Source organism: Tachyglossus aculeatus, chromosome X4 (assembly GCF_015852505.1).
Source record: "Tachyglossus aculeatus isolate mTacAcu1 chromosome X4, mTacAcu1.pri, whole genome shotgun sequence".
NCBI lineage: Eukaryota > Metazoa > Chordata > Mammalia > Monotremata > Tachyglossidae > Tachyglossus > Tachyglossus aculeatus.
The window spans coordinates 53,168,559-53,175,180 of NC_052098.1; the positions used below are offsets into that span (position 1 = coordinate 53,168,559).

Genomic DNA, 6,622 nt, shown 5'->3' on the forward strand with positions numbered 1-6,622 from the left:
TAATGTTTTCAGGAGAAAGGGGGTGTTAGTGTTGAAGACAGCTGAGAGGTTGAGGAGAATAAGGATGGTGATGAGGTCATTGGATTTGACAAGATGGAGATCCTTGGCTACCTATAATCAATAATTAGCAGGGTAATTCAGAAGACATGGAGAAAGAGTGGGACTGCAAGAAGACTACCTAGCCGTTAAGAACTTCTGTTGCTGTTTCTGTGACTGTCTGCCTCCTGCTAGCTGTTACTCTTTCGAATGTTATTTTTCTTACTGTTATTGAGCTGTCAGGGTGAATACAGGCCTGATGTAAGGGACTTGAAAATGAGTGGGTACAACGGGATTTATAATTCACTTTGAATCTTTATGCCTACGATTCTTTTCCATCTGAGCCATCGAACCAGGGTTGCTGATTCGCACCCCCCTCCCCCACATCCCAGTTGCTCTCTCACCATGTCATCGTCCTCCCTGCCCCTGCGACAGATGGGCAGACGGACAGGCAGACAGACAGGCAGATGGACAGGCAGACTGGCCGGCAGACAGACAAATGGAGAGGTGAGCAGGTAGGGAGATGAACAGACAGACAGGCAGGCAGGCAGACTGGGGGGCTCTCTGGCCCGAATGCATCCAATCATGCTTTTTAGGGTCACGCAGCCAGAGCACTACATCCAGCACAATTTGGGCAGGTACCTGTGTGACGTCCTTGCCCTGCCACTCCTTAAGCAGGAGAAGCCCCAGTTGTCCTCGGAGAAAGGAGCCAATCTGCTTCCATTTCAGTAGGTCCTTTGTGCAGCCACCCCCACAGAGCTTCATAAAGAAACACCGACCAACCTCAACCAAGGTCAGTCTTATGAAATCTGTCCCCTACGGAATAGGAAACTGGGCAATTTTCAAGATTTAAACATGAAACGTGGCAAGAGCATCATTCTTGTGATTTTTCTCATAACCAGCGCCGGCTGGGCACACAACATCAGCAGCTAGAAGGCTGGAGGTGGAACCGCCCTAGAGACTAGCTTCTGGATATTGATGTGTCTGTCTCCCGTCATCCTTCGTTGCTCACGACCTATATTCATAGATTGGGAACCCCTCGAGGGACAGAGCCTGTGTCTAATTCCCATCTGTATACCCTTTCCCAGCACTTAGTATAGTGCTCTGCACACCGGAAGTGCTGAATAAATACCATTACTACAGCTGCTATTATTTTTCAGGATTCTTTTCTTTTATTGAGCTATTGGTAAGAAACAGCAAGGCAAAGAGAAAAGGACAGGGAGTCAGGAGCCCTTAGTTTAAGTACTAGTTGCCTGCTGTGTGACCTTAGGCAAGTCACTTAACCTCTCTGTGCTTTAGTTGCCTCATATGTAAAATGGGGATAAGATAATAATAATAATAATAACAATAATAAATAATGATTGTATTTGTTTACACTTACTACGTGCCAGGCACTGTACTAAGTGCTGGGGTGGATACAAGCTAATCGAGTTGGACACGGTCTCAATCCCCATTTTACAGATGAGATCACTGAGGCACAGAGAAGTGAAGTGACTTGCCCAAGGTCACACAGCACACATGACCTTCTGATAAATGATTATCCAGCACACATGACCTTCTGATAAATGATTATCCCCTTGTGGCACGGGGCTGTTTCTGGTTTCATAATCTTGTCGACTCCTGTACTTGGCACATAGTAAGTGCTTGATAAATGCCATAATAATAATAAAACATATTCTTTTCCCTGCTTTACCTTGCAAGAGAACAATGGTTTTTCTACAACCATTACAGGGTTTGAACTCTTTTTGAGAACTAAGAGTTGATGATTTCCAGAGGGAGACCAAAAGCTTTCTCATTCAAGAAATATTCCAATGAAATGGAGGGACAATGAACCCTACTCCCAGAAGACCCTCTTCCCAATAAGAAGGTTAGAGGAATACATAGGAAGATGTGAGATGATAACTGTTGGGTAGGGACTGTCTCTATATGTTGCCAATTTGTACTTCCCAAGCGCTTAGTACAGTGCTCTGCACATAGTAAGTGCTCAATAAATACGATTGATGATGATGACTAAGCCCCCCTTTTCCTCTGCTCTTCCTCCCCTCCCCATTGCCCCAACTCCCTCCTTCTGCCCTCTGCTCTACCCGCTTCCCAGCCCCACAGCACTTGTGTATATATGAACATATTTATTATTCTATTTATTTTATTGATTGTGCATATACATCTATAATTCCATTTATTTATATTGATGCTATTGATGCCTGTCCCCCCTTCTTGACTGTGAGCCCCTTGTTGGGTAGGGATTGTCTCTATTTTTTGCTGAATTGTACTTTCCAAGTGCTTAGTACAGTGCTCTGCACATAATAAGTGCTCAATAAAGATGATTGAATGAATGAATGAATCTACCTAAGACTATGCCTGTCCCAGGACCCTAACCTCAGAATATCTGCTTGACCGATGCTTTTTCTTCCCTCTCAGGGTCACACCTGGAGAGTTTCCAGTATTCTACCAGTCTTGACTATGGGAGGGAGAGTCAAGCAGAGATATACCCATTCCATTCCTAGCTTGGGCAGTGGCTAGCAAGTGGAAGGTAAAATCTGCTACAAGTCAAGACTCACCTGTGCTGGGCAGCAGCGGCATGAGAGAGAGTCAAGAGGGGAGACGCAAGTTTACTGTGTGGAAGGAGGCAATGGTAAACCACTTCTGTATTTTTACCAAGAAAACTCTATGGATCCACTACCAGAACAATTGCAGATGGAGGTGGGGCATTCTAGGAGAAATGCGTCCATGGCGTCGCCTGGGGTTGGAGACGACTCAACAGCATAGGACAAGACGAGATACTTTTTGTGCTTTTCCATTCCTCCGCCCTACTCCTCCATCCTAAGCTGCTTTGAGAGCCTCCAGGCCATGACTGTTCAGGCAGGTTGGTGTTAGGAGGCTGCACATAGCTCCCTGTACATCCAGGCAGCAGCTATCAATCAGGCCAACTCCTGGACCAATTGAAGACAACCTACATCCTTCCTGAAATCACACAGTCAAAAATGCTGATCAGTGCTGGCTCAACACCATCGCTTTGAGCTGATCATGAAGTAACATGACAACATTTCTTTGGGTTTGTATGAAAAGGGAGCTGGTCATGGTTATACCATTAAGAAACATGTGGGTTTGGGGATTTGGGGGTGGGGAGGAGTTTGGCTTTTGCCCCTCACAGACCCAGCCACTATTTGGCATCACAAGTCTATGTCACTAATCAAAGCAAATGCTTCTATGTATATGAGCGAGAAAATCCTGCTGGGTTCAGTCAATGGCACAGATGAAGAGGAGAGACAGGCTCATCAGTGTGGTGCTTCTGGCAACGCTGAATGGTGATGGTTATAATTTGTTTCACATACTTGGAGCTCAATGCTGGCAAACCTTCCCAGGATATCTGGTGATTTGTGAAACTAAAATGGTGAACCTCCATATCCTCACTTAGCCCTACTGGAGCAGCCCAGCTCAGCTTCAAAGATTTATCCCTCAGCTCCGACATCGTGACACTTGGCTGCAGCACCGACCCTCAACCAATATACGCATTAGCATGTATGGACCAGGGTATAGTGGGGAAAGCGATCCCCTCTGTGAAAGCCAAACTCTGGAGAACTTTCAGGAACTATTAGGAACCGCATAGTAGTTTCCTGTGCCAAAGACATTTATGAAGAACAAATTGCTCAAAAAAGAATTCTCCTTGGCTGAGGGGAGACATTACTCTTGGTTTGTCATTGTTCTTCCCTTCTGCATTCTCCTGCCTCCCTCATACACTACCCAATCAAAGAGCGCCTCAGGACAGACATTTTATTTTCCAAAGGGAACAAGTTACATTCCTCAACAGTGTGCTTCTAGGTCAGGAGGATATTAGGACTTTTGCTGTAGTATAAAAGGAAAGTACAGTAGAGGCTCAGTGAGTTTAGACTCTAGCCCTAAACAAATAAACAACCTCCTGCCCCAGCTACACGGACGCCTTGGTATCTGCCCCATGGATCTCTATTGCATAGTCAGAAGTTGATCCTCACATGAAGAATTCCCACTGACATCAAAGGAAGACCGATTCACAAGCAACAGAGATTCCCAGAGGAGATAGGAGAGAAGAACTGGATCTTTTCCATTAGTAGGCAGACACTCAGGGGAGAAGAACCTAAATATGACTCAGAGTGCCCTTCTGTTCCTGTTATAAGAAGGGCAAAACTTCACCAAGTCACTTCCGTATAAGACATCAGGTGAGCTGCCCATACCAATACCGGGGATAGAATTCCTCAACAAGATGATTTTGTCTGCTAGAAGTTCTTATATTGAGCACTTTAGAGGGAAAGGCAATATATCAGTGCAGTGTCAATGATGAAATGGGTTAACAAATTGAAATGTTTTCCTATCCTAAACCAAAAATCAAATAATAAAATTAGAAGTAAATCTTATTTGTTCTTCAACACAACCAAGTCCAGTTGTCACAGTTCTTCCTTACCTCTCTCTGGAATGAAGAATTTGGACAAGATTCCACAGTCTGGGCTTTTGGGAAAGCTGTTTCAGCATCATTGGATCCTCTCCAGATTAAACACTGTCAGTGAAACTATCACTTTCCAGCCTCCTGGAAGCTCACACACTGCCTGCTGAATGACTTTCAAGCACTGTGGTTTTTTTTTTTTCAAATGACGGATCTTAGAAAATGAGCCATCTCTGGTCAATGGCTCTGTCCTAGAGTTGGTCAAAAGGAATGTAATGAACAAAATATTAACATGGTAGGAGCATGTGAGTGTCAATTTGTCTTGGGGATAGGTATCAGAGGCAGGTGAGAAAAACAAATCATATTGCCTTTTAAAATGTATTTGCCGTTAAAATAAACTTGAGGGTGTGTGTTTCCCTTGGAAGGACAACAAAAAAAATGGGGGGAGTTTTTTTTTTGTTTTGATTTTTTAAATTGTTGAGTATTGTTGGTCAATGTTTTCTAGCAGAATAAGCTTGGGACAGGGAGCCAGAAGATCTGGGTTCTAGTCCCAGATCTCTCACTGGACATTTGTGTGCCTCAACCTTCTTGTACCTCAGTTTCCTCATCTATCAATCAATTAATCAATGCTACTTATTGATCCCTTACTGTTTGCAGAGCATTGTTCTAAGCACTTGGGAAAGTACAATACAACAGAGTTGGTAGAAGCAATCTTTGCCCACAAGGAGCTTATAGTCAACAGGGGATACAGACATTAAAATAGATTAAGGATAAAGGAAATAGTAGAGTATAAGAATATTTCCATAATTGCTGTGGGGCACTTGCTTTTCCCTACCTCACAGGGATGTTGTGTGCATAAAAAGGAAATAAATGCTGCTAAAGTGCTTTGAGAAATAAAAGCATTACATAATTCAAGGTGTTATAATTGGTACTATTAATAAATACTTCTAATTCATTCATTCAATCATATTTATTGAGTTCTTACTGTGTGCAGAGCACCATACTAAGTGATTGGAAAGTACAATTCGGCAACAATTCTAATTCTCAATCAGGCCTTATTATATGAAAACTACACAGGAACAGGACTGTACACTGCTACTTCCATGAAAGAGAAATAAATCACTCAAAACTAAATTCTTGAACTGAAATACTTGACAAATCCTGTGTCACCATTTGCAAGATTTGAAATCAATTCAAAGACAACCTCAACTGTTGAAAAACTGAAAGAAAAAAAAAAATCTTTCGGTTTAGAGTTAGGATTCCAGTTAAGGTTAGGGCTTGGATTAGGGTTGGAGGTAGGCTTAAAAATTGAAGGTCAGGTTAGGGTTAGGATTTAAGGATGGGTTTAAGTTTAGCAATAATGTTCATGATTGGTCTAGTTTATGATTTAAAGTCTAGGGTTGAACATAGTTGATTGATTTGTTGGTGGTTATACAAAAGGATTTTTGCTGCTTTATTTACATGGGTAGTGAGGCTGCCATTCCACTTACAGACTTCCCTTTTTATGGAGAGGGATGACATAATAAGAGTTTGGGTTGTGGAGTTCAAGAGTTCTTGCCCCATGAACTATAACTGAGAGTCAACATACAGGGTATAACATTTTTGTTTTATAGGAAAGCCAAGTGAATAGAGAAATGTGGGTGATTTGTCTTGGTCTCTTTGGTTCATGTCTGATTTTTTCTTACACATTGGAAAGGCAACATGAAAATCTCACTGGCTGCAGATATCGATGGGATATACTGCTTCACCTTTAGTACAACATTTAATATTTTGATTTAACCTTATATACATGCAGAAAAAGGTAATTAGCATAAGCTAGTGGAAAGAGCACAATCCTGGGAGTGAGAGGACCTGGGTTCTAATCCCAGCTCTGCCACTTGCCTGTTGTGTGACCTTGGACGAATCACTTAACTTCTCTGTGACTCAGTAACGACATCTGTAAAATGGGAATTTACTGTTAGCCCCATGTGGTTCACGGACTATGCCCAACCTGATTATCTTGTATCTTCCCCAGCTCTTAGTACAGTTAAGTGCTTAACAAATATCATTTAAAAAAATGCCTGCTATGAATGGTTTGCTTTCAGTTATTGATTGGTTAGCTCGCCTCACATATCATCTTGTCATTTTGGGAGAACAACAAACGACATAACTTCATAAATTGGGCACTGAATG

The 6,622-nt window shown here is 42.5% G+C and overlaps 1 non-coding gene across 1 annotated transcript; it reads left to right on the plus strand.

The window, feature by feature from the left end:
- Positions 1–2,444: 2,444 nt before the first annotated feature.
- LOC119948273 lies at positions 2,445–2,584 on the plus strand. Its single transcript, XR_005456681.1, has one exon. It is a non-coding gene; the product is annotated as a small nucleolar RNA SNORA7 (small nucleolar RNA).
- Positions 2,585–6,622: the final 4,038 nt, after the last annotated feature.